The following is a 20,879-nucleotide window of genomic DNA, read 5'->3' on the forward strand; positions in this document are numbered from 1 at the left end:
TAGCTACCAGTCTCCAAATTTTTCTTTCATATATTCATTAATATATTTAGTTTTAATTGCATTTGTGTTCTGTAATTGTAATATCTTTTTTTAAAAAGACTTCAAAAAAAAAAAAAACCCAACATGGCATCTTCTGTCTCTTTAAAGATCTTTTTAAAAAGAGGAAGAGGAAGAGCTCTTCTGTAAAGTGCTTAAATTTAATTTTTGTTCCTAGTGATAATATGATTATTTAGTTTTTTTAGATCCAGAGTAGCAAAAACTTGACATGAATGAAGACTAAATAATGCAATTTTTATTTTTATTTTTTTGATGTAATTTTTAAAGTTTTTTTTTTTTTTTTTTGTAGTCTTCTCCTCTTAGAACTAAATTTATTCTTCCTTGACTTTCCATGTAAGGGCAGATGGTTTAACTATTTAAGAATTTTGATAACATTGCTTTAAAAACAAAAGCTTAACTGAAGTATATGTCCTTCCTAGGAGGTGATAGAGTAAATGTAGGAAACGTTTTTGTACTTTTTCTCTGACTCAGTTGTTACCCACAACTGGTACTTAGGTGTTCGGTGGTACATGGCATAATAAACCTGAGAAGCCAAAGAGTTTCCTATGACTTTTTCTTTGAGATAATTTGGATCAGTAGAAAAGAATAAATTTTAAGAATAACAAGCCATTTTTCTTTAAAGATACTCCTCTGGCCCTGGGCTCCCTCAGAAATGTGAATCAGTAGTACTTGCTGAAGCAATTTTTGTCAATTCCTTGTTGAATACCTACAAGTGCCAAGAAAAAAAATGTAAGCTGATATACTTACATGTAGGCTGAGTGCCTGAAAAGACCTCCTGGATTTCCTGCTCTTGCACTGCGAAGGGGCAGGGGTGCTGGAGGCATTAAGGGATTCTGAAGAAAGAAAGCAAAAGGCCTCCCCATTTACCAAGTATTTTCTGTGTTTTTTCGGGGTACCCACGAATGATCCAATCCACACATGGCTTAGATCATGCTAGGGTTCAGAATCTTTCATTGTAAATGGAAAATATTTTCAAGGAGCATCTGGACAGATCCATATGTCAAGAAAGCACTAAGAATTCTGATAGGAATCCAAATCCACCTTACCCATGTGGATTTCTCAGGGTGGAAGGTTGGTATGCTTTTCCTTTCTGATGGTTTTTGTTGTATGCCTTTTTTCCTCCTCTTTTGAGGTCTATAGTGTAATAGCTCTCTAACTCATATTTACTAACTTTACCCTTCCCCTCCAATTTGCCTGGAAAGTTATCTCCCAGTATACTTCCTCATCTCCACTCTGGCTGTCATTTGAAAGCCAAAGTATGTGGGTGGGGAAGCATCTGTGTGGTGTTCAGACTCTGCTAAAAACCTACCAGATTCTCCCTTGCCCAGGATAAAGCACAGAATTCTGCTGCCATTCAAGGCCCTGCACATAAGGATCTTAGCCCACCTTTCCAGTTCTCCCAAGCTCTAATGCAGCCAAACTGGTCTCTCCCATTGCACTGGAATTCTTGGAGGACAGGAACTGGGCCTGAAATACTTAGCTTCCCCAAATCTGCCTATAATGTTGTGTTGCCTATAATGAATGTTTGATGGTTATTTGTTGACGTCACATTGTTTCGGTGCTGCTTTAAGAGCTTCCAAAATGCCTCTGCACATGAGGCTCTGTTACGGCAGCTGTGGGAAGGCAGAATCTTGGATTTTTGGAAAGCCTGGGTTACGGTGCTGCCTCTTAGACCAACCAGCTGTGAAGGACATTGGTCACCTTTCTTAGCCTTTTTAAGCCTCAGTGTTCTAAACCGTTAAATAGAAAGAATGCGATGCGACATATCAAGCTATTGAGAGAATCTGTGGAATAACACGTGTTCCATTCCTGGCATCATGCCTGTCCTCCTGCATGGGCTCATTAAACACTACCTCCTTCCTCATGGTGGTTCTGAAAAGATAGCATGCGTCCAGGCCTAGCACAGTGCAAGCAGTATGGAAGATACCAGGTTCTTAAGAATAAATCCCTGGAATCAGTGTCTCCCAGTCTGGTACATGAACCCTCACACTGCAGAATAACCCCTAGAGTCTTGTTCAGGGCAGATTTTAAAGATTATCAGACCCTGGTAATGAGGCCCTAATAAGCCCCCTTGTACGAGGCTCACTTGAGAATCCCTGCCACCACAGTTTGGCATTTTCTCCAAATAAATATGAAATAGGAGCTTATTATTGCCTTCAGTTCTATGGAGAAATGGAATTGAGAGTGGCTCAGAGAGGTCACGAGGTCAGAAGTGAGGGAGGTGGCCCTGGAGCCCCTTCTCTTGAGCCCTAGACCCAGTCTCCATGCATAGATGTCTCCTCTGCTTGGGTCCTAGAGATAGACTGAACCCAGGCCCAGGCGGTGAGGGGGGGGGGGGCGGATTAGCTGTCCTCTGACCTCCCGTCCAACCCCTGGGGATGCCCTCAGCCTCCCTGGTGGAAAGGGTAAGTGTCTGTGACTAGCTGTGCACATGTATCTATATTCCAGTTCAACAAAGGTGTGCTATAATAGAAGATGAACTCAGGGACTGAGTTTTGGAAGCAGTAACAGAGGCAGAAGAGAATAAGAACAGTATACGCGTGGTGAGTGGAACTGCTTTTTTATCTAGAAGTGAGATAATTGGAAGTCATTCAGAGGAGCATACTCAGCCTTTATAGAGAGGGCTACAACCTACCCATGACATCCTAATGAGATTGACCGTTGGCTACAGTTAACTTGAAGGGTTTTATGGTTTCCTGCATGTGTTGTTTTCCTTCTCAGTGTTAAAAAGAAGAAGAAAAAAAAAAAGGCCGCACATCACCAAACGGTATTTCCCAGGGGGCTCTTGGACCAGGCCACTGCACTTCAGTTTGTGCCTTAGTTAACAGTGCACCTTCGTGTGTGTGTGTGTGTGTGTGTGTGTGTGTGTGTGTGTGTATCCAGGTGATAATAATTTAGCCTATTTTATTTTCTTCTGACAGGGTCAATTCAGGGCAATTGGTTTATGGAGTACTGCCCAACAGCCAGGCCTAAGTCAAGTCAGGGCAGGAAGCTTCATGTCAGGGCCTTCCTTACCCTGCGGACTTGTTCTGGAAGGACTAAGTTGTAGCTCATGTGGACACCAGCTCACAAAATTGCCTTGCGTCTTTGCATCATGCATATGATATTCCACTTGGATTTTTTTTTTTTTTTAAGGGTAGGACATAAGAGAATGAATGAACATCATATTTATCATCTTTTAGTCTGCTTGGTATTTTAGATATTTTCCCTAATATATATTCTTCTGACTCGTTCTTAGATACCTAATGAATGTGCTATTTCCTTTCACAACGTGCAGCTGAAAGACAGAAGGCAAATGAAAAGAGGACTGTCTTACTAGGCTCTCTGCATGGGGAAGGCCCAGCAGTGTGGCGTCGGTGATTGGTTAAAGTGTGTGGTGCGTGTAACTGCTTTCATAAAAGCTGAGCAGCCAGGCCCAGTTTAACGATCAATTAGCTCCCCTCCTATGTGTGGTTAATTACCACTCTCTTACCAGGGCTTGTCCTGACTTCACTGGCTCCAACACCTAAAACCTGTGAAAATAGTCTCTTCTGGAACTCCTGACCTTCAGGCTTGGCCTCTGCTTGTTCCCTCCCCTTTCCCACACTCCCCATGTGGGCCTTTTATCGCTCTTGTTTGCCAATCCCCTGAGACTTTGAATAATTTATTTGAAGTTCCTGGGAAGTTGTGGGGCTGTAGTCTCAAAACCCATTGCACTTTGTTCCAGCAGAAGTAGGTCCAGAAGCCTGTCTTTACAAGAGGTGCTAAGGACGTTTGGGAGTTTGCTAACAGTTTTAATTTGATTTTTGGATGAATCCAAAAGTTGGAGGGGAAAACACTGGGGTTGGGGGCGAGGAGGTGTTGCCTAAGGTGGAAAGTTCTTTGCGTTCCAAAGACGATTTGATAACAGTGCTTCTCAAGATTTTAATAGGTGTTCCCTGAACAAACATCTTGTGGTCAAGTAAATTAAAGAACGGTGGTTAAGAAGATTTCCATTTTTTTTTTATTGCAACAGTGTGTGCTTATTAGTGTCTATGCAAACACGTGAGAGTTCTTTGGTAGCTCTAGAAATAGAATTGCTAAATCTTAGTGTTGCAGACATTGGCTTGTGACTGTTTCCACTCGAGCTGGTTAGGTGTAAAGGAGGGTAGGTGTTGGGGAGGAAAATTAGTGACAGGTTTAAGTGAGCTAAGATTAAAAATTAAATTAGATGTTGAAATAGTCACTTTACAGCCCCACCCCCACTACCCAGAGTGTGAATAGATTATTTTAGCATGTAAAAAGGGACAGCTGCAAATCCCTCTGAGATGATTTTTCTATCCCAAGTCAATGATAACACATATGATTCAAAACACAAAACAATTGCAGAAATAGCCTTGAGACCCACATGGTGACAAAGTGTAGGGATTTTCACACTACTGAAATGAACATGAGGACAGGGATCAACCCCTTCTGTTGGAAGTCACCAGGCTGGTTCCCATTCATATATTATTGGCTCTACTTCTTTTAGGATCTGAAACAAGCTCACTCAAGCAACTGAAATCATGGGGTTTTATTGCAAAGAAAAGCTTGATATTAGGGAATGAGAAATTTCACCAGAGCTCTGAGAGCAATCAAATCAAGATGCAAGCTAGGGAGCAGGTTGATCACTTGCCCAATTTAGCACCAAGACCTAGAAAATTCTAATACCGATCAGATACTCTCTTGGTTTTCCTACTTGTCTTGACTTTCTCTCAGCACAAAATTCTTGATTATTTTCTCCACATCTGGCCCTTCAGAGTCCCTCTTCAGACCAAACTTGGCATGCCCAGTTCCTTCATCCATCACTTGCCAGGCAGTAAATTGGATGCTTCTGGGTTCTGTGCTCACTTTTGGACCAATCACTGGGTCTCTGCCCACTGATTAGCTGAGTATATTCTTCACTACACTCCGCGCTTCACCCTTGCTCCTGGGGTCTGAAATCCCTCATACGTCCTCTTCACATTTGCTCTTTGGCCTCCCTACACCCAGGATGGCAAATCCAAGGTCCACAGAGCATGGACCCTTTCTTCTCTGTCATCCACGATATCCTCACTTGCAGCCATTTGATATTTACCTCTTTAGTAGACTTTTTTTTTTTTTAACCAGTAGCCTTAATTTTGTCACTAAGATTTAGAGATATAAACACAGGGATTAAGTATACCACATTCTGGAGAGATGCCCAACCTTAGGGGCCAGAGAAAGCCCTTTCCCCAGTCATCCAGAGTGGAAGTGATCCTGATATAATCAATAGTCTCCTTCTCTCTGCCCCCCCCAGCCCCGCCTCCGAAAGTCCAAGTATCAGAAGACTGGAAAAAGGGAAGGAAGAGGGTTAGAGTCCCGAAATATCCTTGAAGGGCACACAGTGGATCCTCACCCTATCGCATTTGCTCATGGGCTTAGGCAGCTGCGTTCTGCCAGAGCAAGAGGGAAATGTTGAAGGGGTTTGCTACCTATCTGCCGTCTACCATTTGACAAAGAAAGGGTATGAGTTTGTGCAGGTCAGGTACTCGGGAAGGGGCTCCTGAGAAGACTGTGGGAGTACCTGGGGGAGCAGGAACGAGAGCAGGAAGAGGGAATCCCAAGCTAGACCCCTCCAGGCCGGGGAGAATACGGCTGCTCATCAGAAGAACGTGCATGTGTGCCCTTGGATGCCCACCGCTCTGAAGGTCCTCCATGACTAGTAAGGGTCTGCTGGAGAATCAACACAAAGAGCCAGAGGGCACTGGCCTCTTCCGTAAAGGGCTATTCATGCTCTTCTCTCTCCCTTCTCCCTCCCCCTAATACACTGGAGGAGCTACATTTTGAAGTGGCATGAGGAGAAAGTATCTTTCCACTCCAAGCTGCTGAAGTTGACTCTGGAGAGGAGAGAAGAGACGATTTAAGGCAAGTGTGAGGGTAAATGTAAAAACTGGATTAGCTTTTTGAAAATTGAAAGTGACCAGAAGATGTGGACCACACCCCAGTGTCATTAGAGGCTCTATTTTGTTTTTTTTTTTCCTTGCACCATAATGCAGTCTCATCACACTGTATTCTGTGGGTGGAACATCCAGGTGGCAAATTGTCAAAAAGATATTTGGGTATGGGCATGAGACTATTATATATATAAGCAAGAGAGGGAATCCATCCTATTTAGTCATCATAAAGCCCAAGAGTCACTCCTCCCTTTCTTTGTCCTTTAGGCAGATACGTTAAAGAAATCCACACAAACACACAAGCAAAACAGTGCCTCTTTCATCTGTTTTACATAAAAAATGATTAAAAGTTAAAAACCCCACTGTTTTAGGATATCATCATAGAATTTTAAACTTTTTAAGTTACAAAGAAATTTTAGAGGCCATCTGACCCACTGCCCTACTTTGATTCCAGGACATTCCCCCAATGCTCACATACCCATACGTCCAGGTGAACTAGTATTACCAACATTGTTATTAAAATCCCTGTCCCCTCAAGACAAGAAAAATCCAGTGTTTTTCCTTTGGGACTACTGTTAGGTAGGTGTTAGAAGAATATCAGTGTGGTTGCAACTTTTTCGTTAAATGTTCCTCAGTCTCTTAACTTCTGGACATACTTACTTTCTTCAAAAGATGATGTTAAGTTCAATAAAGCTGTTATTTTGTGGAAGGATGAGGAGTTTGACAAAATGAAGTGAGAACATTCAGGAAATGTGGGAGCTTTCTTTGCATATAGGTTAGTCATCGGTTGCCATTTTAGCAGACTGGTTGTTAGCAGGACTTGGGAATCTGCCTGAAGGTCAATTCCTCTAAAATGTTTCAACTTCTCCTAATTAATACCCCTTCCACTTCCAAACCGACATCTTCTCTAAAAGAGTGGGAAGGTGTTCGGTGCTGCGTTCCAGCGTTGTAGGTTCAAGTACATAATTGCTAACAAAATTGGCTTAAAGAGCTTCAAACCACAAGCATTTTATGAATGAAACCTAGGCTCGAATAGGTAAGGAACAGAAAAATCCAAGGCATTGTCCGTTCCTTTAAAAATTTTTTTTTTTACTAAATTATAGCGATTTACAATGTTGTATCAATTTCTGCTGTACAGCAAAGTGACCCACTCACACATACATATATACTCTTTTTTCTCGTTATATCTTCCATCATATTCTACCCCAAGAGACTGGACATAGTTCCCTGTGCTGTACAGCAGCACCTCATTGCTTACCCATTCTATACGTAATAGTTTAATATGTTTAATGCATCTAATAATCCCAGCCTTCCTATCCAGCCCACTCCCTCCCCCTCTGTCCATTCTTTTATGCCCTTTTGTAAGAAGACAGACATTTGCAAACTAGGATGGACAACTGCTTTCCCCCCTTTTCCTATGATTAATTAACAGAGGCCTTAATAATTGCAAAATGTCCAAAAAGCCGACCTGACCAAAGGGTGTTAAAACTAAGCTTTTTGTCACGTAAGAGGCTGGAAATCATTGGGGTTCTCTCACCTGTACACTCTCACCATGCAGTCGAGGCGGCGGGGCGGTGGGGGGGGGGGTGCCCTCCTGCATCACTGACCCCGGAATTCCTGCCTGGCTTAGACCCTTAGGAGGGAGTTCTTTTCTCTCTCTCTCTCTCTGCCATCTCTGATTCAAGTAGGTCCATCTGGAAGTAATATTACCCAAGCGTTTATACCCCGAGCCTAGCTCTCCACAAGTAACTGCATGTTTCCTGAAACCAACTATTGGCAGCTGTTACATAGGCATTTTCTGCTTTTTAGATACCTATAATTACACCAATTATGCCAATCATTGATGTTTATAAAGGATTTAAATTTTACACACCCAGAAGAGTCTATCAGAAAGCAGCATCTGAGGCAGAGTGACACCCCATAGAGGGGCCTATTTGGCCATTGCAATTGCTCCTGGGAGTCCCTTAAATTGAGCTGACAACAGAGTGAGTGAGGCTTCCTAGGAGCCTCTATGTCTTAGGCAAGTTAATCCTGTCACTGGAATACATTTCTCTTTGGTTAAGGATGCAATCTAACTTTTATTTTCAAAGGAAAGAACACCGTATTGAGTTTTGACCTCGAACTTTCTGAACCAAAACATGATGATGAGATGGTCGGCATTCCTCTGTCCCAGGCTGCACCTTTGGATACAGTAAAAGACTGGGAGAGGACCGTCTAGTCAGCACGCTGAGTTGGAAGGCAAAGGGCCATCCTGGCAGTGCCCAGCTGAGCCAACATTAGAGCCTGGGGCAGAGGGAATATACAGTAATCCTGATCCTGTATTTAAGATTTTAAGACTTGGGTTCATCATGGATTTTTTTTTTTTTTTGCATTGAGTTTGATTATTTTTTTTGAAATACTGCATTAGGATATAGTTATCTCGATTACTGAGTTTTTTGGATCCCCCTTAAATTTAGTGCCTGGGGCCAGTGCCTCACTTGCCTTGCCCTAGCCTGGGTTCCTGGGTGGCGGGTTAGGTGTGTGGTTTGGTAGCTTGGTGAATGGTCCTTACATCTGAGTCTTTTCTTTTCTTTCTTTTTTTTTTTTTTTTTTTTGGCTATTTTAGGGCTGCACTTGCAGCATATGAAAGTTCCCAGGCTAGGAGTTGAATCGGAGCTGTAGCCACCAGCCTATGCCAGAGCCACAGCAACTCTAGATCTGAGAAGCGTCTGCGACCTACACCACAGCTCACAGCAACACTGGATCCTTAACCCACTGATCGAGGCCAGGAATCGAACCCTCATCCTCATGGATTCTAGTCGGGTACATTAACCACTGAGCCACAAAGGGAACTCCTCTAGGTCCTTTTTATATGCCTTTAAATGCAATTTAGGTATTTCCCAATTGCCCAGCAGCAAACTGGGCAGAATTTAACTATTTTTAGTTGAGTTCTTAAAGCATTACAACAGTTGTCTTTAATGGTTAGTATTTAAGGATTGTCTAGGGTGCTGGTTAAAAACACAGATTTCCAGACCTCATGCCCAGAAATTTGGACTTCCTGTGCCAAGGTGGAATTCTGATCTCTGTCTGTATCTGCGTTTTTAGATAAAAATGTCTCTGAGGCAGGTGATTTACAAGCCACACTTGTTTAAAAGCCTCCTTTGAGGGGATGGTTCTCTTTTGTGGGCTCTACCCTGTTCCATCAGGGACAAAGGGGATTACTGGGGATTGGCAATGCCTGTGGAATAACTACCAAAAAAGTAACAGTAACAAAGTTAGGCTCCAAACTGGCCCGGGGCCCCGTAAGGAGCAGAGGCTCAGAGCCAGAAATTTCTGTTAGAGTAGGCTGTTAGCTATCTCCTGCAGGTAGGGTTTTCTGATAATTCAGCAGGCATTTAATAAAATAACACAAGTGGAAGCATTTGATAGCTAAAAGCAGCTTACCAACGCAAGAAGTTCTGTTGGTACCTGTATTCGGTGTTTTTAGAGACACTTAGGACGTTCCACAGAGCTTCACCTTCCTTTCCAATCCCCATCTGGCCAAGTTCTCTAAATTTAATAGGATTATCCCCGAAAGGAGTGCTTTCCTAGTATTTCTCAAATTGAGGCCTGAAGACCACCTCTTTATTGTGCAATCCGCAGACCTACAAGGTGAATCTTCCTGAAACTGTTATCTGGAGCTCCCCCAAATGTTTTCTCCCAGCCTCAGGCACTTGTGGGAAGGGGCAGCATTATCTAAATCAAGATGGGAAGAGCTTCCTGACAGCAGGAGCTGACACTCAGAGGTAAGGTGCTGTGCAGCTGTGTGGACGACCTGCTGTACTTGGTTCTCGGCGGGCTGGCTGGGACTTTACCCCTGATTGACAGAGGCAGAATTTGGGAAATGGGACCCTGGGAACAGAGCCCTGAACCACTGAAGCTGGCAGTGCTGGAGGCAGTGCTCCTGGAAGCTGAAGGCTCTTCCTCTTCCTCGCCACCTTATCACGACTTCTTCCCTGGCCAGTTTTTCAGGTGATTCCCCCATCTCAGTTCTCTGCTGGACATTGCACGTTTGTGAAGGGCCTTTGGAGATCTCGGACTCCATTGCTCAGCAGAAATCCCAAGTCATATGTCAGGCCAGCCCCAAACCTTCCCAGAGTTGTCCCATCTTCTCGGAGCTCAGTCACGCTGCTGTTGTCTCTGTCCTGGCCCCACCCCCTTGAAATGTGAACTTTTATTTATTTATTTATTTATTTATTTATTTATTTATTTATTTATTGCCTTTTCTAGGGCCACTCCCTTGGCATATGGAGGTTCCCGGGCTAGGGGTCTAATCGGAGCGGTAGCCACCGTCCTACACCAGAGCCACAGCAACATGGGCTCCGAGCCGCGTCTGCGACTTACACCACAGCCCACGACAATGCCGGATCCTTAACCACTGAGCGAGGCCAGGGATCGAACCTGCAACCTCATGGTTCCTAGTGGGATTCGTTAACCACTGCGCCACAACGGGAACTCCTGGACTTTCTTTTATGAAGGTGCTGAGCCTTAGCGTCCCTATCTGATGCTCGTGGGGCCCGCCATTTATCCTACTAGAATTCTATTTTATGGTGGTTTTCACTGGTGTAGAATGATTTGGATCCAATTTCTTCAGTGGTACACAAGCACTGACCCCTCCAAATCAACTCCATTCTTACCGGCCCACACGGGCCAGGGTGAGGCATGCTTGGTGTTTAGGATTCTCTGTTATCTTTCTAGAACAGGCTTGGCCCAGGGCATCTGGTTAGGCGAGTCCCCACAATGAGGCGAAAGAACGAAGTGCCTCCTCTGAAAAGCAGGAGTAGAAGAGATTTCTGCCCTAGCCTTTGCCTGCTCTGCTGTAGAAAGGGGCCTTCTAGCTCTCAAGATTTCTGCTTTACTGTTTCGGCAGGTGGAGAGCCTTTTAACCTCCCCATTTTTCATTTTGGGGAGATGGGGAGCAGGGAAAGTGCATGGGCTAGGAGGTGTAGGGAAGGATAGAGAGGGAACCCAGCCTGGGAATTATCAGAAAGGAATCAATGGATTTTCTGTTTTCTGTTTGGAAGTTAATAGAATGAAGTTAAAGGGCAAATGGAGTTTCTCTGTCCACATCCTTTGCGCGCTCACACACACACCCACCCTTGGTTCCTTATGTCACACTATTTCTGCCACCATTCTCCTATTGCATTGCTCTGAAGAGGAAGGTGATTTTTTGAAAGACATTTGATTCACCTAATGGAAGAGGAAGCAAACAGGGAGATGAGATCAGGGGGATTTCTGGGAAAGAAAGCGTGAAACACAAGGGACAAAAGAGTGAGTCATCGGGCCAGAAGCGTTCATGAGAGACCATCTGGCTCAGTGCTTCCCAGTATTTTTTTTTAGGGTTATTTGTAAATTCTACTTTGGTTAATAATTACCTGTTTTGCTGCATTAGGAAGGCGAGGGTGGTGTGTTTATTAATTTACATCGGACAATGAACATTTGTGTAGGGATTGAGGAAGGACGTTACATTTTGGTTTAGCCATCAAAAATGAGCCTTGAGGGGAAAAACTTATCTGCCTGATCAGGAAAAGGAGAAACAAAGGTAGAATAAGTTGGCAAACCCTGGTTCACTTTTTTTTGCTTGTTAGGGAAGTGGGAAAATCCCCTTTTCCAGCCTGGTGGCTGCCAATGGCCAGCTCCTCGATTCCCAGCCTCCCCTCCACCAGAACGGGCCATGTGTCCCTCGAGATGAGCCGAGGGAAAGGCAGCGGGGGAGGGAAGGGGATGTCGAGAACAATCGTCTTGCCAGTTCATGGGTGAGACACCTTTGATGAGTGCCTGTTCCTGTTTCCTTCCTGTTTGGAGCAGCTGCAGTGGCTTATCCTGTGGCCATGAGAGAACCATGGAGATGCTGACCCAGAGCCGTGACACTAACTATGGAACCAGTTCAAGAACAGCGCCGCTCGGCTTCTTGTTCCACAGGGAAAACACATTCACATTGACCAAGATGCTTGCAGTCAGGTGGTCTGTGCCTTACAAACAAAATCTTACCCCATACAGAGAGAGATCATTTTCACGTAAAAAATATTGATTAGCGGAGTTCCCATTGGGGCTCAGCAGAAGCAAATCCAACTAGTAACCATAAGGTTGCGGGTTCGATCCCTGGTCTTAAGAAGGGACTTGGTGAAGGACTCGGCATTGCCGAGAGCTGTGGCGTAGGTCGCAGACGCGGCTCAGATCCCGTGTTGCTGTGGCTGTGGTGTAGGCTGGCAGCTGCAGCTCTGATTCAACCCCTAGCCTGGGAATCTCCATATGCCTTGGGTGCAGCCCTAAATACATTTTTCCAAAAAGGCAAAAATATTGATGAGCTTGCTCAGAGGCAAGTGACATTACTACCAAATGAGGACCACCACTCACGCCATCCACATTTAGGGACCGCTTTATGTATTTGTGCTTTTTACACTGTTTCATTTCATACTGGCCCTTTGACTTGGTTATGATTATCCCCATTTTATAGATGGGAAAATTAAGTCCAGAGAGGTTATTTAATTTACCCCAGGTCTAAGAAGTAGAATTGAATCGAGGCAGCGTAATTCTGCAGTTGATCCTCTTTTCCGCAAGGCATAGGGCAAAAATGTAAAGTATGGCGTATGCTGTAAGGTAGTTGTTCGGAAGTGGTTAGTTATATGTGTTGCTCACATGTAGTAACGTATTTAATCATCACATTTACATTGGTTAGCGTGTCCATTTTTACAATTACTTTTTGATAAAGCAATTCAATGAGGATTCCTTTGCAAGATTTTCCAGTACCTGAGGACTGGAACGTTTGCCAAGAATGAAGTCACAAAAGAAAACAAAAGGCACTTGGAAGAATCATCACATCAAATTTATAAGTGACTTGGAGAATGTCGGGCAGCTTTGTGAAATGGTTTGCTGAAATCAGAATTTACCTTACATATAATATTTATATCTACCAGATTAGTAAGCCCCTATTTTTAAAAAAGAAACCAGCATGTAGTGGCTTAATTAAATTCAGTCTGGCTCCATGCGATTGCTGAATTATTTTCTCAGTGATCACAATCAGTTAAACAGAATGAAAATCTTAAGGAGTTCCCTCCTTGGCGGTGTCCCTGTAGCACCAGGATGCAGGTTCCATCCCCAGCCCAGCACAGTGGGTTAAAGGATCTGGCATTACTGCCTCGGTGGCATGGGTCACAGCTGCAGCTTGGATCTGATCCCTGGCCCAGGAATTCCATATGCTGCAGGGTGGCCAGAAAAGGAAAAAAGAAAAAATAGAATGAAAATCTTGAGTTTTTCTGGAGTTTAATGTAACACCTTTTGGCCTATGGTTAATCTTACCCCTTCCCTTCCCTCTTGGAAAAGAAGGATGTTTGCCCCTCTCTGAACTTTTCATGATCCTCTAAAGATGTCCAAGGGTGTTCCTTCTGTCAGTTGTCAGCCTTTGGGGCCTCTGGGAGGTATTCTCACTGGGGCCTCAGAGCCTGAACCCTGGGGAGGCAAGCTGGGGACCTTGGTGCTCTCCACCAGCTTGCTCTTTGTTCTCTTCCAAAGTCAAGTCTGCAGATGGTGAAGGTGGAAACAAAATGGAAGTGAAGTTGTTCTGAGTTTTCTCTGGATCAAGCAGCGGGCCTGTCCTCTTCTTTTTGTGCATCCTTTCTGTGCCACAGACCTTTTTGCTTTCAGGGATGTGCTTCAGAGAGGCCTCTGGGCATCAAACTTTCTGAATCTGTTTCAGGCTGGTGCCCTTTTCTCATCATCCTTGGTCATGTCCCTGCTTTCATCTTTAGCTTGTGCCCTTTGAAAATCTGAGCCCTCCGGAAAGCTTGGCATACAGCTGGCTTGCAGCTGTCTTCACCTTTTCTTCCTCCTGCAAGTTCTAATAATACAATCATAAATGATCCCGATTTTAAGAGTCCTCTGTTCTCTTACACTATTTCTCATTTTCAATTGTATCATCTTCGAATATTTGCAATCCACTTTCCCAATCTCCTAAAGAGTTTGTTGGACTCTACTTAGCTTTCCTTCTCTACGGGATAATTATGATTCTGGGGGCTTGCCACCCACTCACCCCTCAAGTTTCTTCTCATTTCCATTATACAGAAGAATTATTTTCTGGAGATAAGAAGTAAGTCCAGAAAGAGCATCCAAATACCACTTTAGAAGGGAAAGTTTAATTTATTCAAATTCCAGTGTAGAAGGAAATTCACTTATTTAAAAATTAATTAAAATCTGTAAACAAAGGAAAAAATTTATTCTTAAATCAATTCTGTATTCTCTTCCTTCGGAGAGTTAATATAATGTATCCCTCACAGGGTGTTATAATTTGTAATGGTGGGTCAAAATTCATGCACAGTTGTGTTGATGTAATTGAAATATTTGGAAGTAATTTTTTTTCATTTTTTTCTTATAGAATTTAATATACACAAAATTTTCAAATTTGATGTGTCATTTATTATTGGCTACGACCAATTCTTTTAAAAATGCCGTAACAATTGCACTGTGGCCTCAAATCATGTTTATTTTTAAGAATCCTAACTTGATTGTTTTCTGCTAATTCTTTTTTAATATAGGCTGTTTTCACCGCCCCCCCCACCCCCCCGCCACCTTTTTGGCTGCACCCGAGGCATGTGAAAGTTTCCAGGCCAGGGATGGAACCCTCACCACAGTATTGACCTGAGCCACAGCAGGGACAACCCTGGATCCTTAATTCACTAAGTCACCAGGGAACTCCAACCTTATTTTTCTTTAAAAAATCAAAGTAGATTTTGCTGCTTTTGTGTTTAAATGGAGTAGCCTTGTCCAAACTTTTTAAGAGAGATCAATTTTGACTAAATGGTGAACCTAAATGGTGTCTAAATCTAAAACCTTCTTTGTTCATTGTTATAAATGAAACTGTTTTTTGTTTTTTTAGGGCCACACCTGCAGCATATGGAAGTTCGCAGGCTAGGGGTCAAATCAGAGCTACGCAACAGCCATAACAACTGGGGATCCCAGGTCTGCAACCTACACCACAGCTCAAGGCAATGCCGGATCCTTAACCCACTGATCAAAGCCAGAGATGGAACCCACATCCTCATGAGTACTAGTCGGGTTCATTAACCTCTGAGCCATGATAAGAACTCCCTAAATGAAATTCTTATTCTTTGAAGACCAAATAGATAGTCTTTCACTGCGTAATGCACTATGTGTGTGTGTGTGTGTGTGTGTGTGTGTGTACCTGTGTGTTGGGTATAAAGTAGTTTCCTTTGATTGACAGGAAACAACCACCCTATTTAAAAGTGAGTTTAATTATTACGGTCACTGTTTCACCCAACAAGAAATCAAGGGAGCAGTCCCTGGTTGATTGAACAGCCACGTAGTGTCATCAGAAACCGAGGCTCTTTCCTTCATACTGCTCTGTGTCTCTAGACTCAATTAATGGGCTTAGCTGCTCCAGGCATCTCATTCTCACTAAGCTACTCTCAGCAGCAGGAAGGGAAGAGAAAGAGTTTCTTTTCTTGTCTGTCTGTCTTCCTCTCTGTTCCCTCTCTCTTTTTCTCTCTCTTTCCAGGGAGGAAAATCCTTCCTAAAAACAACCCTCTGACACACACACATATGTATACATGCATTTACAATATTGTTGAAATCTACAAACATAAACTACAACTTAAGTAGTACCACAGAACATTATTTCTACTCGCCCTCATGATTTAAAAAATTAGACAAGTAAACTGAGAAAGACGAAAAAATCACTGAAATAATACAGGTGGTGAGGGTCATTATTGCCCTGATTGAGGTGTTGATACATCAGTCTCCGGAAGAAAACTCCGCTAGTAAAAACCTAATAAATCTACAGTGGGGTTAATTCTAACCTCTGGCACCAATATTTTTAAAACAGTTAATTCCATTCCAATAATCTATTAAAATAAAACACAAGATGTATGTATATATGGAAGACAACAGAACATTTCAGAATTTGGCTTTTAATGAATCCCTGTGCTGTGCCTGCAAATTATCAGAATTGGAATCATGTATGAGGCTCCTTCTGATCATATTTTATACGTGCAAACTTTATGAACTGGCTCGAGTTAGCAATGGCTTTTACCTTAAGTCCAGCTTGAAGCTGATACTGCAGCCAACCCATTTCACAGATGAGCCTGTTTGTACATGAAAGTGAACAGATTCTGCAAGCTGTAATTAAGGGAAAGGCATGTACAAGTCCTTCGCTTATTTCATTGCCAGCTAAATGAAAGTGCTTGAAACGGGTTTAAACTTTATAATTGGCATAAAGCCTTCAGCAAACAAGAGTGCTAGATGAGTCCTTTGTTTCATGCAGGAAACTCTATCAGATGAGAACCTGACTCTGGCTTCCATTCCCACAAGTCCACTGACCCAGCTTTCACCTTTTTTAGTCAATATCACCTTTGTTGCTAAATCCACTGTGTGCTCTTCGATCTTGATCTGACTGGCCCTCACATCCCAGGCTTGAAGCTCTTCTCCCTTGCTTTCTATGGTACTACCTTCTCCCAGGTTTCCATGGCTCTGTGGTTGCTTCCCTTGGGCTCTTCTGCTGCTGGACCACATCTTCCATATGGGTGGTCTGTGATTCTCTCCCCCCCGACCCCACCGTCTCCAGTGAGTAAGAACATCCAGCTGGCATACTCTCGTGCACTTCCGTGGCTTTAAAAATGATATACCCTGTATGCCTATGACTGATGTAATATTATACATCAACCATACTTCAATAAAAAATTAAATTAAACAAATGACATATGAACTGTTGGCTCCCAGAATCTGTATTTAAGTGAGGCCCTAGCCTCTTTCCTGCCCCACACCTACTAAGCTCTACGTGGACGTCTCCTCTTAATTGAAAACTCCTGTCTAAGCATGAACTCCTGGGCTCCCCTTGAAGACTACTCTTTTCCTGGTAGTCACTTTTTTTGATGAATGACACTATTGTCTACTCACTGGCACAGGGCATTAAAAGGAACAATTCTGGATGCCTTCTTCAGCTTTCCTTCACTCCCCCACCCAGTGATTTACTAAGTCTCCTGCACGCTTCCTTCTCGACATCTCTGGAATTTACCTTTCACTCCATTCTTGCTGCCATCACTGTAGGCAAGGACTTTATCATGATCTCACCTGGGCTATTGTGGAGGCCTTTCACCTGTTCCCCTATCTAATCTTGCCCTCCTTCTCTCCACTCATCATGCTGTCCCCTTCGAGGTCTATTTTAAATATATGTCCAGTGTTTTCACTCCCCTGGTTGAAATCCTTGAGTGCCTCTGCATCACCTCTTGGAGGATGCAAATGCTGTAGTGGGCTTTACAGGGCTCTTGGGAACTGGTCCTGATTTAGATTCCTGATGTCATTTGTTACTGCTCCTCCTTCCTCCTTTACCACCAGCCTCTCTATATTCTGTACTTCAGTGGTATTGACATGTTTTCAGGAGTTCTGTGGCGCAGCAGGTAAGGATTTGGCATGGTCACTGCAGTGGCTCAGGTCACTGCTATGCTGCAGGTTCGATCCCTGGCCTGGGTACTTCCACATGCCTTTCCTCCACCAAAAAAAAAAAAAAAAATAATAATTAATTAATTAATTAATTAAATAAAAATACAGAAGATAACTGCTGTTTTCTCACTTTCATGCTCCTGATATGATTTCCTGGCTTCCTGATATCCTCTGTCTCCAGTTTGTCACCTGGCTAACATTTACCTTGAGAAATCGGCATAGGGGTCCCACACCAGTGTGGTGGAGGTTACCTCCGATGTGATTTCTTATCACTCTGTGAATGTCAAAGCCCTTATCTCAGAGCCACCTGTTTGCCTGTCACTCCCCTTCACTGTAAAATCTTTGAGGGAGCAGCTGTGTCTTATTGGTCCTTGTATGCTCCCTACCGCGAATAGGCCATGACTTCATACATACTCTAAGTGCAGCATATATTTAAGATATAAAATAAGTTTAGTGAAAAAAGAAAAAAAATTAAAAGATATTTACAAATGACTATTTGGGATCATAGTTGGGTAGGGAATAGAAATATATCAATTCTAGTAGAAACTTTATTTTGTTTTTTTTGGGGGGGGGTTCTTTGTTTAGTTGAAGATCTTTTGTTGAAGTGAAATAACTTGAACCTGGGGGGCAAAAAAACTTGTCTTTAGACACTAGCCGAAGGCTCCTCTAGTTATTTGCTTTTGGATGAGCTATTTATACTTTGAAAACTTGCTTTTCTCATCTGCAAAATGAGGATTGTATTCACCTTAGAAGTGTGTTTAAATAAGAGACTTACATAAAAAGTAGATAGAGCAGGTGTTCAGTAAATATTGATCATCATTCCCATCTTTGAGGAGCTTATTAACCTAAGAGGTTAATAGATAATGTCATTTTCAGATGAAGGAGACACATCATTTGACCTTCAGATTATACTGATTATAGAATCTAAATATCTAAAATTAGGTCTATTCCTTTCTTTAACTATAGTAACTTCGTAAGTTGTGGAATAAAACCCAGTTTATAGTAATTAATATTATATAAATTATTTTTTCTGGGTAATAATATAGAAGCATCTATAATTTCCCTGATTATCTGTTATAATAACTGGTCTATTATGTTGAGTAGCCCATTAACAAAAGTGGCCTAACATCATTCCTTTCTGAAAAGCATTTTTAGGTATACTAAATAATGTGTAAATGTTCAGAGTCAAAAGTCCAAATGATAATCCATATATTGAAAATTACCAGGTGGAAAGTCATCCATTGCATAATTTATTTCCTTGCTATTGCAAATGGCTTTAAAGCACTGCACATAATTCTGGAAAGGAGATCACGTGAATCTGTGCTGCTGGATTAAAAAGCAGACTGTAATTCAGATAGTTGCTAGAATAAATTTGCAGATAAAAAAGCTAAATCTAGGCAGTAAATTGGGCAATTTAAATTTTTTTTTTTGTCTTTTTAGGGCCACTCTTGAGGCACATGGAGGTTCCCAGCCTAGGGATTGAGTCAGAGCTGTAGCTGCCGGTCTACACCACAGCCACAGCAACACAGGATCCAAGTTGTGTCTGTGACCTGCACCACAGCTCATAGCAACACTGGATCCTTAACCCACTGATCGAGGCCAGGGATTGATCCTGCGTCCTCATGGATGCTAGTCAGATTCCTTTCTGCTGAACTCCACAATTTAATTTTTTTATGTACTCTACAAACATTGGAAATGGCTTTTTAAAGTTTTTAAAAAGTGAGTTGAGAACTTTTTTAGGGTAAATAATTGCTGCACTTGAAAGCGTTGGCACAGGAGCTCAGGCTCCTATCCCTGGTCCCCCTCACTTTAGGGGTTCTTTCACCCACAGATCTCTAGCAGGTTAAACTGGCTTCGGATTGGCTTCTTTTCACAAGATATGAGTCATTCCTTTAAATTGCTCCGGTTTATTAAGTGGAATCCAAAGTAGCTTCTGTGCCTGCCTCACATGCAGTTAATGAGCACAGTGGTACCTCCCAGAGATTAATGAAACTTTGATAAGGGGGTGCCTTAATGGGTGAAGCAGCACATTTCATTGGGAGGGGGATGGAATAATCCATGTGTTTGGATGCAGTTTAATGTAATTACATTGTAATTTTGGTTATTGCCAAAAGACGGTTTGCCCCTTGAAGTTGGAACTGAAGGACGTATTTGGAAGTAATCAGAATCTATAACAAATTTTAATTGAGTAGCTAGTAGGGTCAAGGCTCCAGGGTAAGTATTAGTGACAAATGCAAAGAAACATAGGACTCAGTCTCTTTCCTCAAGTAACATCCAGCATAGTAAAGGCATTCCTAGGGACGAGTGTACGTACGCGTGACAATGACCTGAACACGTCCATGTGTTTTGACTTGACATTTTAGTGACCAGGTTCTCGTTGACCTCTCTGTGTAGGACATTGTGTTCGTGAAAACATTCAATGTGATCTATTATTTCACGTAGAATTTGCTTAGGGAAAGAGGGCACTGAGGTAAAAAGAAATAAGTGAAGTAGCGCGTGATAAGGTCAAATACTAATAACCTTTATATTTGTATAACACTTTAAAAGTGATTGCTTGGGGAGTTCCCGTCGTGGCACAGTGGTTAATGAATCCGACTAGGAACCATGAGGTTGTGGGTTCGGTCCCTGCCCTTGCTCAGTGGGTTAACGATCCGGTGTTGCCGTGAGCTGTGGTGTAGGTTGCAGACTCGGCTTGGATCCCACGTTGCTGTGGCTCTGGCGTAGGCCAGTGGCTACAGCTCAGATTGGACCCCTAGCCTGGGAACCTCCATATGCCGCAGGAGCGGCCCAAAGAAATAGCAAAAAGACAAAAAAAAAAGTTGCTAAAAGTGCTTGCTCGGGTGCCCCATATTAAGGTTATTCTTCTTAGTTCTGCTTCCCTCTTCAGCTATAGATCTCCCTTTTCTTAGTCTGAAACTCTAATTTATACTCAGGTGCCCCTGCTGTGCCTCCCTTTAACCTCTCAATCCACTGTCTACCCTTCCAAAACCTTCCTCCCAGTAACCCAAATAAATGAGCTCTTTCAGCTCTCTCACCGCTGGGTCTCTGTCATGGTTGACACCAGAAACTCTTCTCTCATATTTGAAACTCATCCTCTGACTTCTCTTTTTAAAAATGTGTGTGTGTGTGTGTGTGTGTGTGCGCTCGCGCACACGTGCTTTTTAGGGCCACGCCTGCGGCATATGAAAGTTCTCAGGCTAGGAGTTAAATCAGAGCTGCAGCTGCCGGCCTACACCACAGCCACAGCAACGCCCGATCCGAGCTGAGTCTGAGACCTATACCACAATGCATGGCAATGCTGGATCCTTAACCCACTGAGCAAGGCTAGGGATTGAACCCGAATCCTCATGGATGCTAGTCGGATTCGTTTCCACTGTGCCACAAGGGGAACTCCCTCCAACTTCTCTGTTGTCACTTTCTGCTGCTTCTCCTTTGTCTTTT

The sequence above is a fragment of the Phacochoerus africanus genome, chromosome 9 (assembly GCF_016906955.1).
Source record: "Phacochoerus africanus isolate WHEZ1 chromosome 9, ROS_Pafr_v1, whole genome shotgun sequence".
NCBI classification, from domain to species: Eukaryota; Metazoa; Chordata; class Mammalia; order Artiodactyla; family Suidae; genus Phacochoerus; species Phacochoerus africanus.